We start from the raw sequence: 22,355 nt of genomic DNA, 5'->3' as shown, positions 1-22,355 counted from the left end.
ATTGTAAATACATGCAGGTCAGGACATGCTCTCTCATTACTACCGTCAAGGTGGAGGTACAGGAGACTGAACACACACTCAACGTTTTAGCAACAGCTTCATCCCCTCCGACATCAAATGAACCGTGAACCCCACATCACTGTTTTTGCTTTCTTTTTGCACTACTTGTTTAATTTAATTTTTTAAAAATATATTTCTTATAGTAATTTATAGCTTATTCTGTATTGCACTGTACTGCCACCGCGAATTCACGACAGATTTCACGACATATGCCCGTGATATAAAAGCTGTTTCTGATATCTATGTACTGCATTGAACTGCTGCTGTTAAATCAACAAATTTCACGTCACACGCCGGTGATAATAAACCTGATTCGGATTCTGTTTATGCACATTGTATTCCACATCTATACTTCTAACTGTGTATTATATTAGTCTTTGTGCTATGTACTATAATTGTTGAATGTTTTTGTTACGTGTAGCTACACAGCATATTTCCAATACGTGTAAATCTATACGGCGAATAACGTTAAAGACAAAGAGATTCTGCGGATGCTGGAGTCCCGATAAAGAGTCTCGATTCTTTATTCCTTTCCATGGATGTTGCCTGACCTGCTGAGTTCCACCAGCATTTTGTATGTGTTACTCCAGCGAATAATAATTGATTGATCGCTATTGAGCAAGGGACGTAAGAAATGCAAAACAAAGCCTTCGAAGAACCGTCCCTTCAATGTCTGCACGACTCCACTGTCTCTGCTTTGTTAAAAGCTGCTGGAACGGCCGCTGTTTATGAACATGTTGTACCGCCTTGTGAGAGCGTCTTTGCAATTTCATTCATGCCGCCCGATTCATAATGCCGGATACCTCCCATTCACAGAAAGCAGCACCACAGAGCGAATGCGGTTCACTGAAGCTTATCTCCTTAGCGAGGTTACCTTGTCCTCGCTTACGGATTGTAAATCATTCACATAAATTTTACAATAGCGGGATGTTTCGCTGGATCGTCAAAAGCCAGCATTTGAAGCGAAAACAGCAGCCCAGAAAGCTGCCTTTACCTTTCCAGTGACTATCAGAATCAGATTTAATATCCCTGGCATATGAAATTTAATGTTTTGCGAAAACAGTACGGTGCAATATATTAAATTGCAGTAATTCGCGTGTGTGTGTGTGTAATTAAATGAGAAATGCAAAAAGAGAGCAAAACTTTGTAAGGTAGTGTTCATTGTCCGTTCAGAAATTTGATGGCGGGTTTTATATTGCCGTTCTTGACAAAGTAGTTTCAATTATTGCAGGTGTGTCAGTGAATAGGATTCCCTAGCAGATGTAATTCATGGCTCAGGGCAGGCTTCTTGTTGAATAGGATGACGAGTGAATGAAAAAGAGAGAGCCTGCAAGCAGCCAATCACTGACAGCCCTGACTGTCTCGTTCTCCATTCATATCCAAGTTCACAGCGATAGGTGAATGGCGATAAGTTTACCCAGCAACCATTCAAGGCAGAAGCCCGAGCAGTCACGTGGGGACCCTTTTTTTCCATGATTGTAGAGGCCAAACATTAACAGTGTTTGCAGAAAATACTAATTGCTTTCTCGCGCTATGTTTACTTAACACACACACGCAGGAAGCGAAACCACTCTCTGGCTCATTCATGCTTTCTGAGTAACGAAGGTGCAGAACAGGGCAACGCGCCAAACTGCCGAGGAGACCTTTGTTGGGTTTGTAATGTAACAGCGTTTGAGTTTTTTTTTGCTACTTCCCCTGACCCGCCACGGTGCTTCGCGTTGAGTTCAGGAGCTCTGTCATTAAAATACTCATCGGCAAAGCTTAGCTGTTGCCAGGAAATGCTCCAGGTTTTTCTCCCACCCTCTAGTTCCCTGTCTTCACTGAATGAGAAAAATCAGGTTTACTATAAGACCATAAGATATAGAAGCTGAATTAGGCCATTTGGCCCATCGAGTCTGCTCCGCCATTCCATCATGGCTGATTTACTAGCCGTCTCAACCCCAACCTCTTTCTCCCCGTAACCGTTGAATGAATCCCTTACCATGTTTATCACTGAACCACGTATGTCGTTTTGCAGCAGTAGTACAGTATGTAAAAACACGATTAGTTGCTATAAGAAATTTTTTTTTAAGTAGTGCAAAAAGAGAGCACTAAAGAGAGTTCATGCGTTCAGAATCAGGTTTAATGTCACTGACATATATCACGGTAACTATTTTTGCAGCGGCAGTACAATACATAAATAAACTATAAATTACAATAATAAATATACATTTTAAATTAAATTAGTAGTGCAAAATATGAGACAGTGTGTTCATGAGCCGTTCAGAAATCTGATGTCGAAGTTTTTCCTAAAATGTTGGGTGTTTGTCTTCAGGCTCCTGAACCTGCTCCCTGATGGTAGTCATGAGCAGACAGCATGTCCTGAGGGGTGAGCATCCTCAATGATGGATGCCTCCTCCTTGAGGCACAGCCTTTTGAAGATGTCCTCGATGATGTGAAGGCTAGAGATCATCACGGAGCCTACAACCCTCTGCAACATTTTTCGATCCCGTGCATTGGAGCCTCCATACCAGACAGTGGTGCACCCAGTCAGAACGCTCTCCGCGGTGTATCTATAGAAATTTGCCGGCGTCCCTGATGATATACCAAATCTCCTCAACATCCAAATGAAGTATGTACAGCTGCTGGCGTACCTTTTGAAGATGCCCTCGATGTTGGGGAGGCTAGTCTCTGTGATGGAGCTGGCTGGGTTTACAATCCTCATACATGTTACACACACGCGCAAGTTCAGGTAATGTCGTAGTTATGTTACCAGACTAAGAATTCAGAACAACACATACACACACACACAATGCCGGAGGAACTCAGCAGTGAGGATCGTGGGGATAGCCAGAGGCGTGTTCCCAGGGTTGAAATAGCTAACACGAGGGGGCATAGTTTTAAGGTGCCTGGAAATAGGTTGTTGGGCACACGACCAAGTGGTTAAGGCATTCGTCTAGTGATCTGAAGGTCGCTAGTTCGAGCCTCAGCTGTGGCAGCGTGTTTGTGTCCTTGAGCAAGGCACTTAACCACACATTGCTCTAGTGTCCATGCGAGGAGTGGCGCCCCACACAGACTTCCAATCTGCACCTTGTGAGGCATGAAAATGCCTGACGCAGGCCTCTCATGGTCTGAGTCGATGTTCGCTCCCCCTCCCTCCTCTCCCCCTGGAAATAGGTACCGAGGGGATGTTAGGGGTAAGTCCTCTCACACAGAGTACGGTAGGTGCGTGGAATGCACCACCGCCGGCAGTGGTGGAGGCGGATACAATAGGGTCTTTTAAGAGACTCTTGGATAGGTACATGGAGCTTAGAAAAATAGGGGGCTATGCAGTAGGGAAATTCTAGACAATTTCTAGAGTCGGTTACATGTTGGCACAACATTGTGGGCCGAAGGGCCTGTAATGTGCTGTAGATTTCTATGTTCTATGTATATGTCAGGCAGCATCTATGGAAAAGAACAAATAGTTGACATTTCAGGCCGAGACCCTTCTTCAGGACAAGAATTCAGAAATTAGATGGGTAAAACACAGATTTCAAATCCCAAGGCAGCAAATGAGGAAATTGGGTTCAACCAATTAAATAATCAATAACTACAATTCAAACCTAGCATCAGAGATTGTGAAACTACGCTGGTGTAAGAAGACACCTAACTCAAGATGCTCTAGGGAAGGAAATCTACCTACTCTACTATTGAGGCCTTTGGGGTCACCTCTTGTATCTAATGCTCCTGGTATGGCCTCCTCTACACTGGTACTCAATTTCTACTGATACTCCTCTACTCATCATAGATTGGGTGAACCATTGTGTCGAGCACCTTTGCGCTGACTAAAGGCAGGATCACCCAGTTGAAGTTGACCTCCCATTCCCATTCTGCCATGTCTGTCCGTGCTCTCCTCTACTGCCATGGAAAGCATATTGTGTGTGTTACCCTCAGTGATCACTTCTCCGGCTAGACTTCAGAAGTAGTTGATTTCTTATGAAGGATTATTGGCCTGAAAAGCTGACTGCGCAAATGCTACCTGAATTGCTGAGTGTTTCTGGCATTTTATGATTTTGTTTCAGAGTTGCAGCATCTGCAGATTTTTTTTGCTTCAGTGGTTTCATATCCTGTTCTGTAAACATGGCTGTGACATAACCTCATAACAACCAAGAATATGATACATATTCTTGACCATGAGATACCTCACATTACTCCATACCCATAAAATTCAACATGATGACTCATAACTCTTTTACTGTCTGGTCTGGTGCAGCATCCTGTCACAATATACAAAAATGATAACGAACTGTCAGGTCAGCAGATAAGAACATTGGCTGCAGCCTACCATCACAGCATCCAGAACAAAGAAGCAAGCAGAAAAAATCATTGCAGACACTACCCACCCTGCAGAAGCTCCCTTCTAGAATGCATTATAGGGCTATTAAAGCAAAAACTTCATGCCACCTTAAAAGTTTCTTCTACCAGGTGGTTAATCTGATCACCATTTTAGTTAGCCACCCCTCCCCCCACCTCTGTCTATTACCCCCATCACTCCATTGTACTGTAAACACTTTAAACCATTTTTATAATGCTGTTTACATTGTAAATATATACTGGTGTTTATGATTTATGGGCATTTTATTCCACATCCGAACTTTAACTTCTAACTTTACTTTTTTTATAGAATTCTTTATTCTCTATTATTGTTGAATGCTGTTTTGTTCTTGCATATTGCAGTCTGACCAACAGACCAGAGCTAATTTATAATACATGTGAATGTATATGGAGACAAATACTGATCCTTGTCCTCAGCTTGGCTTTTAATGTGAGAGGGAATCGAGAGTTTAGATCTTTAGCAACTGAAGGTACAGCTGCCAATGGTGATAATTCATTCCAAAGCGCAGCAGGAGGTCCAAAGTAGGTGAGTGTGGGCATTCCACAGGGTTTCGGGATTGGACACAATAGCAGAGTTAAGGAGAAACATTGGCCAGGAAGAGATTTGAGCTTCCCCACCATTGTGGACATCTTTAAATGGCAATGTCCATACTTAAGCTGCGAACATAAAACGCTGAAGGAACTCATCAGGTCAGGCAGCATCTATGGAAATGAACAGTCAACATTTTGGGGTGAGATCCTTCTTCAGGACTGGAAAGGAAGGGAAAAGGCATCAGAATTAAAAAGTGGGTGGAGGGGAAGGAGGATAGCTGGAAGGTGATGGGTGGAGCCAGGTGGGTGGGAAAGGTAGAGGGCTGGGGAGGAAGGAACCTGATAGGAGAGGAGAGTGGGCCATAGGAGAAAGGGAAGGAGAAGGGGCACCAGTTGAGGGCGGGGGATGACGAGCAGGTGAGAAAAGCTGGGGAATAAGAAATGGGAGAGGAAGGGAATTTTTTTTTAAACTGGAAGGAGAAATCAATATTCAAGCCATTGGTTTGGAGATAAGGTGTTGCTCCTCCACCCTGAGGGTGGCCTCATCTTGGGGCAAGAGGAAGCCATTGACCGACATATCGGAATGGGAATGGGAATCAGAATTAAAATGTTGGACCACCAGGAGGCTGGGCTTTAGGCAGATGGAGCAGAGATGCTCCATAATTAATGACCCTCACCACCTAGGACATGCCCTCTTCTCATTACTACCATCAGAGAGGAGGGTGCAGGGGCCTGGAGGGACAGGTTTCTGTTTTAGCAACAGCTCGACGGTTCAGGAACAGCTTCTTCTCTCTGCCATCAGATTTCTGAACGGACCATGAACCCATGAACACTACCTTACTATCTTGCTCTTTTTGTTTTGCACTACTGGTTTATTTTTTATATTTCTTATTGTAACTTAAAGTATTTTAATGTATTACAATGTACTGCTGACAAAGCAACAAATTTCACGACATAAGTCAGTGACAATAAGCCGAATTTTGATTCTGATTCTGAGTGATACAACACAGAAATGGGGCTTTCACCCACCAAATCCATGCCAACTATTAACCACCATCTATTCTAACCTCATACACCAGCATGTGGTCTACAGTTGCCTGCCCCTTGGCAATTCAAGTACTCATCCTGATAAGACCATAAGACGTAAGAGCAGAATTAGGCCATTTGGCCCATCGAGTCTGCTGCACCATTTCATCATGGTTAATCCATTTCCCTCTCAGTCCCAATCTCCTGTTTTCTCCCTGTAACCCTTCATGCCCTGACTAATCAAGAATCTATCAATCTCTACCTTAAGTATACCCAGTGACTTGGCCTTCACAGCCATCTGTGGCAACAAATTCCTCAGATTTGCCACCTCCTTGTCTCCGTTCCAAATGAACGTCCGGCTGTGCCCTCTGATCCTAGACACCTGCACTATAGGAATATCCTCTCTATATTCACTCTATCTAGGCCGTTCAATATTCCATAGGTTTCAATGAGATTCTTCTTCAGTGAGTACAGGCTCAGAGCCATCAATCGGTTCTCATATGGTCACCCTTTCATTCCTGGAATCATTCTCACGAACCTCCTCTGAACCTTTTCCAATTCAGCACATCCTTTCTTAAATAGGGGCATCAAACAGTTCACAATACCCCCAGTGAGGCTTTACCAGTGCCTTATAAAGCCCCAGCATGACATCCTTGTATATCTTTATTCCATTTTGAGCTGGTATCTGCTTTCGCCACCTTCTCAGACAGGGATTTTCTGAGCTGTTTTCCTGAGCTTCCATCTGTTTGTTGATTCACGAATTAAGGTTGCTGTTTTAAACACTGCCTCCCACTTAAAGGTCTCCCCCTTGTTTTCAGAACCAGAATCATAATTCAGAGGGTAAGTGCCCATGATGGAACTGGTTGAGACTACAACGATGCTGCTTTTCCCAATCCTGTTCACTGGAGCTCCCATACCAGACGGTGGTGCAACTCAACTCTGAAACAATCAAGGCATTGGATAAATATCTTGTTGGAAAGGTAGCTCCTCTGACAGTGTGGTATTCCTTCTGTACTGCCCAGGGGCATGAACTTCCATTCCCTCACCAAATCTTTGCATGGCCATTTGAAACCACAGCTTCTGACTCAGGGGTGAGTGTGGTGGATGGCGAGGGGGAAGTAACTGATTCAGCTAATGTGACAAGTTAATGTGAAAATTGAGTAATTTATCAGTAATGTAAATCTGTGTATCTGACTGAATCAAGTTCAAGTTCTGTGCAGTCTGTGAACTGTGACTGACCTGTGTGCTTTGCTCAATGCATTTCAAAAGGCAAAGACTACCATGTGCAAACAACAGGAATTCTGCAGATGCTGGAAATTCAAGCAACACACATCAAAGTTGCTGGTGAACACAGCAGGCCAGGCAGCATCTCTAGGAAGAGGCGCAGTCCACGTTTCAGGCCGAGACCCTTCATCAGGACTACCATGTGCTGTGGCATTTGGCAGGGCCGACAGTCCCCAGTGCTAAGGTTAAGCCCTTTATGACTTATATTTTAATGTCGGTACCTCCAGTAGAACTGTCTTTTTGTGTGTTTCCCCCTAGCTGTCAGTCTGTGGTTTTGTATTGCCATGTGCTCTTATTTGTTTTCGTGCTCCTGTCTACTCCGGCCCCTGTATTACTGAGTACTCCGTCTCTCACCTGTTTCTCATTATTACCTGTATTGCTGCCACCTGTGTCTCATTGTGCTCCACCTATCATCTGCCTCTCTGTTTATTGCTCAGTGTATTCAGTCCTGTGTTTTCACCTGTTTGTTGCCAGATTGTATCAGTGAGTTTTCTTGAGCCTTTCCAGCATTTGTATCTGAACTCTGTCCGTCTGAATAACGACTCTGCCTGTTTCCTGATTCTAGTTTTTGGATTTCTCTAGGATTTTTGATCTCCGCCTGAACTTTAACGCTGACTTTGCTGCCTCCCCACCCCCACCCCAGGATTTGCTACTCAGTAAATATCACAGTGCGCCTGGTACGTGGTCTGTGATTGGGTCCCTGCTTCTGTACCCTGACATTTAATGTGGCTTACCAAGGGCATATACACAGAAAGGAGCCAGAAAAAGGCCAGCGATACCATGAAGGAGCCCTCCCACCCTTTCACGGACTGTCTGTCCCACTCCTGTCAGGGAGGAGGCTACAAGCCAGGACCACCAGACTCAAAAACGGTTAACTTTCCCCAGCTCCCTACCACCACTACTTTATCATTTTCTGTCAGAGTCACCTTATGTAGAGATACTCCTGTACCTAGCCTTGCTTTATGCACTTGTCATTGTGTGATAACTCAAGTTGAGTATAATGTTCTCCTTAGGGGCTGCTCTTAATGACGAATGCCCGTGCCCGATTTTGCCTAACATGGGGAGTTTGATGCACGGGTAGCCACCACACGGTCCTTGACAGATCGGGGTCAGGGTCCAGTGACGTGGAATGCAGGATGACTGGGGACCCTTCACTGCTTCAGTCTTCCTCCACGTTGACAACCGTTGTGATGTGACATCATCTTCTGCCAGCTCCATCATTGATTTAGAATTAGGAGCAGAAGTAGGCCATTCAGCCCATCGAGCCTGCTCTGCCATTCAATAAGAATGGTTCTTGGTTGGATAACCTCCCGCTTTACCTCCATGGATGATTCTATTAGGAGTTAAGCCCCTGATGTTATCACTCTTCAGATGTCAGAAACTCACAAGCCTCTCCCCAACAACAAGTTGATCCTTGGAGAAGGTCACTTTGTGAATGTACAATCAGTCTATGAATATCAGCTATTCTTATCTATTTATATTTATTTTTTTTTTACTGTGTTCTTTATGCTTGTTTTTTTTTGGGCTACATTGGATCCAAAGTAACAATCATTTTGTTCTCCTTTACACCCGTGTATTGACAAATGACAATAAACAATCTTGAATCTTGAATATTTTAAGTTGAATTGGTACATTGACAATTTCATACCAACATCTGGAAGAATTTTTTAATCCGAACTAACATCAGAGTAAACACATTTACATAATATATGTTTCAATCGGGAACTATAATCTGGAAATAGGATATAGGACAAAAATCCTTCCTGATTACACCCTAGTCACCTTCTGTCGGAAAGTGCTATCGGTGCAACTGTGGTCGGACTAAAGAAATCCTGCAATTTCAGAGCAACTGTTATGCAGTCCTCAGCAGCATGACCAGAGAAGAAAATTGACACCAAGCCAAAGAAGATCTTTAAGAGGTGAACTAAAAAGGTGATTCTTAAAGAACATCTCAAAGAGAGAGAGAGGTAGAGAAAGAGACAGGTTAAGGAAGGACGAGGCAATAAAGTAACCCAGTGCACATACTTCATAAAACAAACTGCTGGAGGAACTCATTGGCTCTGTGGAGAGTCGGTGAGAGTCGGCAATGGACAGTCGGTGTTTCGGGTCGAGACTCTTCATCTGGGCTGAAAGGGTAGAATGGGGGTGGGCAGAGAGACTTGACGGACTGAATGGCCCAATTCTGTTCCTAGGTCTTATGGCCTTATGAGATAGCCGATATAGAGAGCGGAGCAAGAGCTGGCAGGAGATAGGTGGATCCAAATGGAGGAGGGGACAGACTGGGAGGTGATAGGAGGAGGCGAAAAAGAGCAGCAGATGATAAAGATAAAGGTACATTAACAATATTTAAAAGACATTTGGACAGGTACATGGATAAGGAAAGGTTTAGAGAGGTACTAACCATGACACGGAAATGGGAAAGACTTAGAGGGGCATCTTGGACAGCATGGATCAGTTGGGCCGAAGGGCCTGTTTCTGTGCTGTATGACTATGACTTGCATAGTTTGCTTTGAAATGCGTCATTTGCATCAACTCAAATCAGTGAGGATTGTGCTGGGCAGCCCCCAGTTGTCACCACACTCCCAGTGCCATCATAGGCTTACACAAACAAAACGAAGTGAGGCGTTCTATGTTTAACGAAACCCGTAACACATTTTACTGAACTCCAAAACCTACACAACCAAAGCACGCTAAAAATTCTTACGCAATAACGTCATCACATCGGTCCAGCCTTAAAGCGAAACCCCAGCTCAATGTAGATGGTTGTTAATTATATACATTTCTCCCAATTATGTTAGCCCACACCACGATGACATGCACACAACATCATAGCATGCGTACATCATAGCATGCATACGTCACAGCATGCACACGTCACAGCATGCACACATCATAGCATGCACACACCATCATAGCATGCACACATCATAGCATGCATACATCACAGTATGCGCACAACATCATAGCATGCACACAACTCACTATTTGTGTTTGGAATATGGCAGGAAAGCGGAGCACCCACCTGCTCAGAACAAGAACATACAACCTCCTTACAGGCAGCAACAGGAGTTGAACCCCGATCTTACAGCTGCCACTGTAAAGCATTGTGCCAACAGCTACACCACCAGGCCATCTGATGGAATTGGATAGGAGAGGAAGGTGGAGCGTGGAACCAAATAAGGGAGGTGGGGAGAGCAGGTGGGAACAGCAGGAGGAAGAAACCTGTGGGAGGGACATTTGAGTGTTGCACAGCTGAGGGAGGGGGAAGAAAGGAAAAGAAAAATAAGTGCGAGTTAAATTACGTTTTGTATTCCGCAGTGATCCAATGTTGAGTCAGGAGACGAGATGAAAGGGACAGAGGGAGGGTTGGTATTGGCTTACCAGTTTGGACCATTTACACTTCCATTCCATAGAAAACTCTCTGCAAGAGCATTTTTCTGCCTACTGTACTTTGATTTTTACATGACTAACTCCCTACATCCCCTCACGTGGATACAAGTGAAAGTATATCAACATCTATCAACTCATGTCCCCTCTTTTGTTTGGTTGAAACTTTTACTGTATCGTTCTGTAATTAAAACCCATCAGTGGCTTCTTTACTGAGACAGAATCAGGATCAGGTTTATGCCATGAAATTAGTAGTTTTATGGCAGCAGTACAGTACAATACATTAAAAATACTATAAATAAGAAATATATATATAATAGAAAATAAATAATTACTGCAACAAGAGAGCTAAAGTAGTGAGATAGTGTTCCTGGGTTCATTGACCATTCTGAAATCTGAGGGGAAGAAGCTGTTCCTAAAATGTTGGGAATACATGAAAAGATAAACAAGTTGTGCAAAAAGAGCAGAATATAGTGAGGCAGTGTTCATGTACCATTAAAAAAAATGATAGCAGTGGGGAGGAAGCATTTCCTGAAGTGTTGAGTGTGTGTCTTCAGGGTCTCTGCTGGTAGTACTGAGAAGACGGCACTACCTGGATGGTGAGTGTCCTTAATGATGGATGCCGCCTTTCTGAGGCACCACCTTTTGAAGATGCCCTCGATGGTTGGGGAGGTTAGTGCCCACGATGGAGCTGGCTGAGTCTACTGTCTTCTGCAACTTTTACCGAGCGACTGTAATTTATTCCAATCTTTTGAGCATTTTAGTCATCCAAGTGACAGGATTACCCCAATTCTGTCAGCAGCTCTTACAGGATAATGCAGTGCTACGGCACCCAACAGCAGCTGGGAAGATGTGAGTCAGACCTTCATACAGAACAGCTGAGAACAGTGACCGATTACAGATGAAAGTTTAGTGGGCTGCTTTTCAATCCCCTTCTCCAAACAATGCAGACAGTTAAATTCTGACATCTCTCTCCCCTTTTGACTACTCCGATAAAGAGGCCGCAAAATGCACTGAGTTCATTAAAGGAACTCAAGTTCTGCTTTTATTATTTGGATCTATTTGAACAGGGAACACAGAACAGTACAGGCCCTTGTGCCAACATGTTAATCTACTCTAAGATCAATCTAACCCTTTCCTCCAGTTTTTCTATCATCCAATGGCCTACTTAAGAGTCTGTTAAATGCCCTTAATGTATCTGCCTCTATCACCACCCCCTCAGTGCGTTCCATGCATTCACTGCTCTGTGTAAAGAATTTACCTCTGATATTATCCCTATATTTTCCTCCAGTCCACTTAAAATTATGCCCCCTTGTAGTAGCCAGAAAAAAAAAATCTCTGGCTCTCAACTCTATCTGCCTCTTATCATCTTGTACACCTCCACCAAGTCACCTCTCATCCTCCTTTGCCTGATGGTGGGCGGTCTCTAACATAGAACAGTAGAGGACATTCAGCCCATGAAATTGTGCCAACCTTTTATCCTAATCTAAAGTCAATCTAACCCTTCCCTCCTACATAGCCCTTTTTTTTCTATCATCCATATGTCTATCTAAGTGTTTATCTGGATCCCAATTATAATCAGTCAGAAATTCCAACAAGAGAGGGGTACAAATTTAGTATTCAAGAGTCCTACAGAAAGTGTCAGAGGTTACAGAGTCTCACGAAAGGGTCAGAGGTTATAAAAGGTTAAAGCTAAACCTTCGTGAGGCATTGGTTGAGGCCTGTTTGAAATACTGAGAGCAAACTGGGACAACAGATAGTAGGAAAGTATCCCAGAGAGTTAATTTTTGGCTTTTATCCCCTTCTTTTTCCAGTCCTGATGAAGGGCCTGGGCCCAAAATGTCGACTGTTTATTCATTTCTCTCCATTGATGCTGTCTGTCCCATAGAGTTCCTTTGGCAACTTGTGTGCTTTGCTCCTGAGAATGCAAAGACCTGTGTACAATCCTGGCACAAGGGGGATCAGTAATGTGGAATGACATTGGTATTGAGAATCAATGGACTCCGCGACTGCCAGAATTGTAGATTTGTAGTTATATCAGAAGACTGGGCAAACGTGGATGTTCACTTTGATTTCTAGGTCTGAGGAGAGATTTCACTGAAGAGTATAAAGTTATCAGGGACTTAGATAATTAGAAAAAGCATATTTCGCTGTGTGTGGGAAAAGGTGCAGTTCAATAACTAGGGATAAAGATTTAAGGTATTTGCAAGAAAGATCAGAGCAGAGGTGAAAATATTTTCACTCAGAGGGTTTGAAAATAATCTGTCACCTGTGATCCGCAGCCTTAAGGAAGAGGACTGCTCCATAGAGTACTAGCAGACAGACATATTGATGATCTGCAGTCAGTTAGTATAACAGAAAGGCCACAGCCACCGCAGGCACCCAGAATTTCCTGTCCTCTGTCATGGAGGTGTTAGACAATAGTGAGTGGAAGAGTCTGTAACAGTCACTAACCCTGGAGGAGCTGGTTGGCTCCATCCATTCCTCCGACTGGAATAAATCTCCCAAAAGTGACAGTTTACCGGCTGAGTGGCACTCAGCTCTGTGGGACTGGATGGGCACGGATCTCCTGGAAGTGTACAATGTTACTCCGCTAGCTGGCATGAGGAGAGGCATCATTATCCTCATTTACAAACAGGAGGGGACAGGGATGACCTCAGGAAATGGGGACCCATTTCACTCTTGAATATAAACTTTAAGACCCTATCCTAGTGGTGTGCCTCAGGGGTCAGTATTGGGACTGCTACTTTTCACATTGTTTGTCAATGATTTAGATAGTGGAATTGATGGCTTTGTGGCAAAACCTGCGGATGACAGGAAGATAGATGGAGGGGTAGGTAGTGCTGAGGAACCAATGCGATTGCAACAGGATTTAGACAAGCTGGAAGAATGGGCAATAAAGTGGCAGATGGAATACAGTGTTGGGAAATGTATGATAATGTCTTTTCGTAAAAGGAACAATCATGCGGATGATTATCTAAATGGGGAGGAGGTTTAAACATCAGAGGTGTGAAGGGACTTAGGAGTCCTTGTGCAAGACTCCCAGAAGGTTAATTTACAGGTTGGGTCTGTGGTAAAGATGGCAAATATAATGTTGGCATTTATTTCAAAGTAGATAGAATATAAAAGCAAGGAGCTAGTGCTGAGGCTTTATAAGACACTAGTCAGGCCGCACTTGGAATATTGTCAACAGTGTTAGGCCCCATAACACAGAAAGGATATGTTGCTGGGGGAGGGGGCAGAGTGAAACTGGGATAGGGGAAGGGAGGGGGAGGAAATTACCGGAAGTTGGAGAATTCAATGTTCATACCAAGGGGCTGGAGGCTACCCAGACGGTATATGAGATGTTGCTCCTCCAACCTGAGTTTAGCCTCATCATGGCAGTAGAGGAGGCCATGTATGGACATATCCAAATGGGAAAGTAAAGCAGAGTTGAAGTGGGTGGCAACCGGGAGATCCTGTCTGTTGTGGAGGACGGAGCAGTCCCCCAATCTAGAGGCTAAATGCCTCATGTCAAAGCCCCTGGCTTGGCTTATCCAGAGGTCAGAGGCCAGATGTCTGTGAGTCCGAGGTCAGAGGCCCAGAGGTAGCCTGTCGTGGGGCCGGAGGTCTTCTGTGTGAGTGGATGGAGAAGGGCCTTGTTTTGAAGCTTTGTTTTACTTGTTGCTTATGCTGATCTGTTGAACACGGTGAGCATGTTGTGTGAATGTTGGAGGGTGTGGTGACACTTGCAGGGTGCCCCCTGCACATCCTTAGGTTATCTCCGATGATCATCACCTTGTCATGGTGGAGTGGCTCGTGAGTTCCTGAGATCCCCAGGGTGATGCCATCTGGAGTTTAGCCATCTGGCGCTAAGCTCCTGGTAGGGTCACCTGTGGCATTCAGGTCAAGGAGGTACCAGACAAAGATTGATCCAACCAAGACCTCAGCGGAAGAGCTGATGGAAGATGGTGACACATCGCAACGGCAGTGAAGACCGAGGAAGACTGCAGTGGTGAAGGGTCCCCAGTTGTGTTGCTTTCCAGGCCACTGAATTGAAATCAAATGACCTGATTCTGCCCCTATATCTTATGGTCTTATGAAACCCCATGCAGTCATAACCTGCAAACTCCACGCAGACAGCAGTGGAGGTCAGGATCAGTGCACTGTGAGGTCAGCAGCTCTATCTGCTAAAGAATGGTAAGGTGTATCAATGAAGGAGAGCCAACATCAAGAATATGTAACACTAGTAAGTTGGAAACACCCAGCAGATCTATAATTCTCAGACATGTTTCCAACATCTCTTTTTAGTTCAGATTTCCAGCAGGGTCATAGAGCACTACAGCACAGAAACAGGCCCTTTGGCCCATCTAGTCTGTGCCACACCATTATTCCACCTAGTCCCACCAATCTACACCATAAGACTATAAGACATAGGAGCAGAATTAGGCCATCTTGCCCATCGTGTCTGCTCCGCCATTCAATCATGACTGATCCTTATTTCTACCTCTTCCTCAACCCCAGTTCCTGGCCTTCTCCCTGTGACCTTTGATGCCATGTCCAATCAAGAACCTATCAATCTCTGCCTAAGATACACCCAACGACCTGGCCTTCACAGCTGCATATGGCAACAAATTTCACAAATTTACCACCCATTGTCTAAAGAAATTTCTCCACATCTCTGTATTCATAGGGCGCCCTTCTAACCTGAGACTGTGCCCCCTTGTCCTAGACTCTCCCACCATGGTAAATATCCTTACCACATCTACTCTGTCTATGCCTTTCAACATTTGAAAGGTTTCAATGAGATCCCCCCTCATCCTTCTGAATTCCAGCGAGTACAGGCCCAGAGCTATCAAACATTCCTTGTATGATAACCCTTTCATTCCTGGAATCATCCTTGTGAACCTCCTCTGGACTGTTTCCAGTGCCAGCACATCTCTTCTAAGATGAGGGGCCCAAAACTGCTCACAATACCTTGAGGCCTCACCAGTGCCTTATAAAACCTCAGTATCACATCCTTGCTCTTGTATTCTGGATCTCATGAAATGAATGCTAACATGGCATTTGCCTTCCTCACCACTGACTCGACCTACAAATTAACCTTCAGGATGTTCTGCACAAGGACTCCCAAGTCTCTTTGCATCTCTGATTCCTGGATTTTCTCCCTGTTTAGAAAATACTCCACACATTTATTTCTACTATCAAAGTTCCAACAATGTATTTCATTTGCCACTTCCTTGCCCATTCTCCTAATCTGTCTAAGTCCTTCTGCATCCTGTTTTCTCAACACCACCTGCAACCAGGACCATACCCCTCCATACCCCTCCCATCCAAATTTCTCTTAAAATGTTGAAACTGAACCCACATGCACCACTCCCTCAGAGTGAAGTTCCCCCTCGTATTCCCCTTAAACTTTTCACCTGTCAAACTTAACCCATGACCTCTAGTTCTAGTCTTACCCAACTTCGGTGGGAAAAGCCTGTTTGCATTTACACTCGTTATACCCCTCATAATTTTATACACCTCTATCAAATCTCCCCTTTTTCTCTTACCCTTCAGGAAATAAACTCCTAACCTATTCAACCTTTCCCTGTAACTCAGGTACTCAAGTCCTGACAACATCCTTGTAAGTTTTCTATCTGATTTTTGCATCTACAGTTTACTTGCTTATGTGTGTACAGTACTGTATAAAGCGGATTGCGCAAACGATTAAATACGCCTTCTGAGCCCAGGCCTCCCTTTAAAAGACGCAGCACAGAGGAAGTAGCACCGCCTCCCTGCAGAGGGCGGCTGGACGGCGTTGTTAAGCTTTGGTCACGTGCTTCCCATTGTGTGTTTTTATCAATGAAGTCCCGGGTGTGCGCGAAGTTGCGGTTGTCTCGGAGAATGCTGATTGGACAGTTCGTCACTATTAATCAGGCTCCAGCTGGGTGACACGAAACAGGTTGCCCGGGAGGGGAAGAAGAGAATAGGGGTCACAAGAGTCCAGCAGCTTTTCCGATTAGTGCATTGTTAGTAATATAATTCCAAAAATGTATTGAAATGAGCATGTTAATTCTGGATAAAAAATAAACCAAACTAATATTTTGAGGGGAGAATTAATAAATAGCATAACTTAGAAATTCCGCAGCCAAATTAAAATGCAGAACTCATTAGACTGGATTTAGACAAGAGGTTCTGCAGATGGTAGAAATCCAGAGTAACACCAAAAACAAAATGCCAGAGGAACTCAGCAGGTCAGGCAGCAAAGGTAGGAAGAGTCTTGATCCGGACTGATGAAGGTCTCGGTCCGAAACGTCGACTCTGTTCCTTTCAATATATGTGCTGAGTCCCTCCAGCATTTTGTGTAGATTGTTCTTGCAATAGGTTACAAGGCCGGCACAACCTCGTGGACTGAAGGGCGCCTGTGCTGTTCTCATTTCAAACCCTTTTTAAAAGAGTTGTCCTGGATAAAACGTTAAACCTCACGCTCGCTGCATGTAATCTGCCCGGCAACAACTGCGCTGTGGCTTTTCCCTGACTTTCATAAATAAACGGCTGGAGGAACTCAGTGGTTGGCAACATCCGCAGGGGAGAGGAACTGCTGACGCCTCGGTCGAGCCCCTGCATCTGGACGTGTTGTTCGAGCCGTTGAGTTCCTCTAGCAGTTTGTCGCTTTGCTCCAGAAGCCGGCACCTGCCGTCTCTCGAGTCTCCATTCATAAATAACTCCTGTCGCTTTTAATGAACAGTTTGCCCGGAAGGCAAGGTACTCGGGACTTACTATAATACCCGCGATTTTCTAGATAAACAGGAAAGTCTCTTTCATAAATCCTAAAACGATTCACATTATTATCCTGCGTGGGCGAACCAGCTTAATTAGTGCACCCCGATCAAATGCAGTTACCATGCGGATATTGCCAATATTTTATAAGCCGACCCGCGGGGATGTTCTAGAAATAAATAGCGCACAGTTGCTGAGTTTGACAGCAAAAGTCACATCCTGGATTTTAATCAACTAGCTTCTATGAAAAAAAAACCGTGCATGAGTCACACGTACAAGAAAAACATGTTCCTTTTGTAACCATGACTATTTTAAGGCAGGCCGCCGCTCCTGTGCACTCGCCAGGCGTTTGCTAGTCCAAGTGTAGTTTAGACTCGGCAGTTTGATTGACAGTCGTTCTTCCTCCGGGTTTGATAACCAGTATTATCTAAAAATAAAATCCAGAACGGGAAACATGTTAATGCTGCAATGTGCATCACCATCCACGAAATTAATAGGGGGCACTGTGTAAAATTTGGGGATTTGTGCGCCAAGGAAGTTGTTATTTTGTTTTTTTTAACTTTATTTCTCTCTCTTGGGTCCACCAACATTTCCAGCCTTTGAGTGGAATTAGTCTGTGTAGCCGGACTGTTGAAGTGTCCATCACAGCCAGCAGACCTGCTGGAAGCAGAGAGAATTCCTCACTAAAATAACCTCTTCCATGTTGAAAATAACTTGATGAAGGGTCTAGACCAGGAGTTCCCAAAGTTTCTTATACCATGGACCCTTACCACTAACTGAAGGATCTGTGGGTTCCAGTTTGGGAACCCCTAATCTAGACTGTAGACCCAAAATATCAGATTCAGATGAAGCAGCACACACAAAATGCTGGAGGAACTCAGCAGACCAGGCAGCATCTATGGAAAAAAGTCCAGTCGACGTCTTGGGGCGAGACACTTTAGGCCAGTTTCCTGCTGAAGGGTCTCTGCCCGAAACGTCAACTGTATTTTTTTTCATAGATGCTGCTTGGCCTGCTGAGTTCCTCCAGCATTTTGTGTCTGTTACTTGGATTTCCAGCATCTGCTCTTGCTTGTGATCAGGTTAAGATGAAGATTATCTTTATTCGTCACATGTACATCAAAGCATTGAAGCATACAGTGAAATGCATTGTTTTGTGGCAACAACCAACATGGTAAGAGGATTGTGCTGGGGACAGTCCACAAATGTCACCACGCTTCTGGCGCAAGCACTCCTCACGTGTAATGATAGCGTAATGCTTCATAGCGCCAGAGATCACCGATCGGGGTCCAGTTCTTGCCGCTGTCTGTAAGGAGGGCATACATTCTCCCCGTGACTTCAAGGGTTTCCCCGGGGTGCTCCAGTTTCCTGCACATTCCAAAGACGTACGGTAAATTGTGGGCATGCTATATCGACACTGGAAGCGTGGCCACACTTGTGGGCTGACCCCAGCACATTCTTGGACTGTGTTGATCGTGCGAGCAGAAGATGTGTTTCACTGTACGTTTTGATGTACATGTGACAATTAAAGCTAATCTGATCTTTAATAACTTTGCCACCTGCTCTCCCGGCTGAATGTAAACGACACTGTGTCAATGTTTTTCAGAAGAGTAACAGTGCTCTCTTCTCCATCCCTCAACCAGCATGGCTGGATCAGATCACTAGCTCGTGGCCTCGCTGGTGATGGCAGCAATTTACTGAGGTCAGATCTGCCTCTTCTATCAAGGTATATCCATTATCAAAGTGTGTATACCATATACAACTTTCAGATTCATCACAAAACAAATAAACCCAATAGAACCCATTAAAAAAAAGAAATCTGTCAACATCCAATGTGCAGAAAAAAACAAATTGTGCAATCAATAAATCTTACTGCCTGTTATGCTACTGATCTTTAGGGCAGCAATGAAGGTCCTCAATCTCTGCCTGTCCTTGGCCACTCAGATGTAGGATTCTTCATTACTGTTTCCGTAACCATTTTGTTTTATCAGTCAGGGTTGTTAGCCTCGAGCTGAGCCCCGAACCTGGAAGACCGGTGGACCACTCTTAGTCTGGCCTCTACCCTTTGACCTGTTTGGCATGGGTGACCCTACCAAGAGCCAAAGCATAAAGCCCTGACTCCAGCCTGCCTAGATCTCCGGGTCATTGAGGTACACAAACCTCCAAACCACAAGGTAAGTATGCCTGCAGAAAAAGAATCTCAGGGTTGTATGTGGTGGCATGTATGTACCCTGATAATAAATTTTACTTTGAACTTTGACCTTCTGGGAGGCAAACAATAAAATTAAACAAGTAACATTCAGAAATGAAGTTGATGAAAGTGAGCCGACAGCTACGAAGCCAGTCACAGCCGATCCAGGAGCCTTTTAGTTGCAGACCACAGTGCTGTTCAGCGCAGAGACGAATAAACCTCGCGAGCAGTGAGCTGAACACCGTTCTGTCCCTTTCCTCCAGCCCCAAGACCCTGACCTTTAAAATCTGGCCCAGCATTTAAATCGGCCAAACAGCAGGTCATTCTTTACTCTCAGGCCAGGGGCCTGCCGGCTGGTGTTGACATATCAACAGTAACAGCTGGGAACTTGAGGAGCTGCAAGCCCCATTGTAAATATAAATGTTCTTTATAGCTCTGTTTCTCCCAAGGAGAAAGGACAGCTCAAAGCTTCAGCGACAGATGAATTGTCCATCAAATATTTACAGAACAATGAAAGTTTATGATCAGTGTGTGAGAAATAACAAAAGGGGCGATGGGACTGATAGGGAAGCTCTGAGAGTAGACTCAAAGTGCTGAACGGTCTTCTCTGTTGTAATAAATGATACGATATGATGTTGTTAAGAAGGCATATGGAGTCTTGTCCTTCATTAGTTGAGGGATTAAGTCCGAGAGCCACAAAATAACGTTGCAGCTCTATAAAAGCCTGATTAGACTGTACTTGGAGTAATGCCTCCACAAGTAAGAGAAAGTCTTCAGATGCTGGAAATCCGAGCAACACACACTAAATGCTGGAGGAACTCAGCAGGCTAGGCAGCACCTATGGAAAAGAGTACAGTCGACGTTTTGGGCCGAGGCCCTTCAGCAGACTCAGTCCTGGTTGCTTCTTTACAGAAAGGATGTGGAAGCCTTAGAGAGTGTGCAGAGGAGATCTACCAGGATGCTGCCCAGATTAGAAAGCATGTCTTATGAAGAAAGGTTGAGAAAGCTGGGAATTTGCTCTTTGGAGTGAAGGAAGATGAGAGGTGACTTGACAGAAACATATAAGATGATAAAAGGCATGGGCAGAATGGACAACCAGTGCTTTTTTTCCCTAGGCCAGCAATGGATAATGGCAGAGGTGAGTGGAAGAAGCTTTAGAGGAGACATTGGGGAAGGTATTTTACAGAGAGAGTGGTATATGCTTGGAACACGCTGCCTGGGGTGGTGGTAGAGGCAGACACATTAGGGACATTTAAGAGGCTCTTAGATAGGCACATGGCCGATAGAAAAATGGAGGGTCATGGGCTGTATAGGAGGGAGGGGTTAGATTGAATGTGGAGGAGGTTTATATAGATTGGCTCCACATTGTGGGCTGAGGGGCCCGGCTGTACTGTTTTATGTTCGACGTCCCATGCTATGAAATGATATGATTAGCATCCAAGCATTACAGCCATTCACCAGGCTGGCTGATAAAGAACGATTGCGGCAAAATCCCTTTCACCAGCTCCTGATCCATGGCCTTGTAACTTATGACCCTCCAATTTTTAAACATGTTGAGGGTCTTGTCATCAGCCATCCTCTCAGTGAAGGGTCTCAACAAGAAACATAGACTGTCCATTTCCCTCCACAGACGCCTGGCCTGCTGAGTGCAGACAGCAGTTTATTCTTTGATCCTCTCAGTGTGTTCAGGAACCCACCACACCCTGGATGACAATGATTCACTCCAGTCTATTAAACAATCACCTCTCATTCAAATATTATAAGAATTAAACTCAAAGTCGCGTTTATTGTCTATGCCTTGTCTGTGTGTGCATGGTGCAATGAAAAACTTACTGGCAGCAGTGTCACAGACAGATGGCATCGGACAAGCAGCGTTCACAAGAAAACGATGCATTCAACATTTTTTAAAAAATAAAGTTTTTTGAACCAACTGGCACAACTCTATCATTACAGTTTAACTACAAGTTCTGTAAACAGTAGATGAATCTCATAGTTGTATATAGTATACATACTTTGGTGACAGATGTACTTTGAACTTTGAACACTATAACCACTTTGTTCCCATTGTATTAAAATTGGCTTTTTTTGTCCTAATTTTGCTCTCTCTCGTTAAAACTGTGTTTAATTTAGGTTTTTCATGTGAACGCTGCATAAATGATGCTATGTATCTGTGATGCTGCTGCAAGTAAGTTTTTCACAGCACCTGCTCATAAATGTACTTGTGCAGGAACAATAAAGTTGACTTCAACTTTGTCCTGATGAAGACACTCAGCCTGAAACATCGAATCTTTATTCCCCTCCATAGTTGCTGCCTGGCCTGCCGAGTTCCTCCAGCATTTTGTGCGTTTTGCTCTGGATTTCCAGCATCTGCAGAATCTCTTCAGCTTTTGACTTTGAAATGACACACATTCTTTTGCAAGAAAGAAAACAATTAGAATGTAAACAAAATTTTAGTGCAGAATGTCCATGTGGTCATGTGTTGTCAAACTGCAGAATTAAAAGATTAATTCAAGTTCAAGTATATTGTCCTTCATCTGTACACATGTATACAACTAAACAAAACAATGTTCCTCTGCGGCCAAGGTGCAAAACACAGCACATACAATAATACTGGTGGTTGTCCATCATGCCAGCAATAACGGTGAAACCTGCAGGAGAGTTTTTAAAGTATCGTACTGGAGCGGTTCCACTCTCTTGACCTCAGAAGTCTGGGTCCAGTGGTACGAACAAGCATCATAAACCAGGGTCTTCCTTGGTTGCAGTGGATGATCATGACGTC

General features: G+C 44.2%; 2 long non-coding RNA genes across 4 annotated transcripts; both read left to right on the top strand.

The window, feature by feature from the left end:
- Positions 1-1,621: 1,621 nt before the first annotated feature.
- On the top strand, positions 1,622-6,892 carry LOC134352392 (uncharacterized). Its single transcript, XR_010019393.1, has 3 exons — positions 1,622-1,712; positions 2,375-2,671; positions 6,792-6,892. It is a non-coding gene; the product is annotated as an uncharacterized LOC134352392 (long non-coding RNA).
- Positions 6,893-7,155: 263 nt separating this feature from the next.
- Positions 7,156-22,056, top strand: LOC134352391 (uncharacterized). 3 transcript variants are annotated; one of them, XR_010019390.1, is made up of 3 exons: positions 7,156-7,441; positions 19,377-19,559; positions 21,882-22,056. It is a non-coding gene; the product is annotated as an uncharacterized LOC134352391 (long non-coding RNA). The 3 variants fall into 3 exon arrangements; XR_010019392.1 differs by lacking the exon at positions 7,156-7,441 and adding an exon at positions 16,840-16,876; XR_010019391.1 differs by lacking the exon at positions 7,156-7,441 and adding an exon at positions 17,296-17,373.
- The last annotated feature ends 299 nt before the right edge of the window (positions 22,057-22,355 follow it).

This window comes from Mobula hypostoma, chromosome 9 (genome assembly GCF_963921235.1).
Source record: "Mobula hypostoma chromosome 9, sMobHyp1.1, whole genome shotgun sequence".
Classification (NCBI taxonomy): domain Eukaryota; kingdom Metazoa; phylum Chordata; class Chondrichthyes; order Myliobatiformes; family Myliobatidae; genus Mobula; species Mobula hypostoma.
This window is presented reverse-complemented; position numbering and strand designations above follow the sequence as displayed.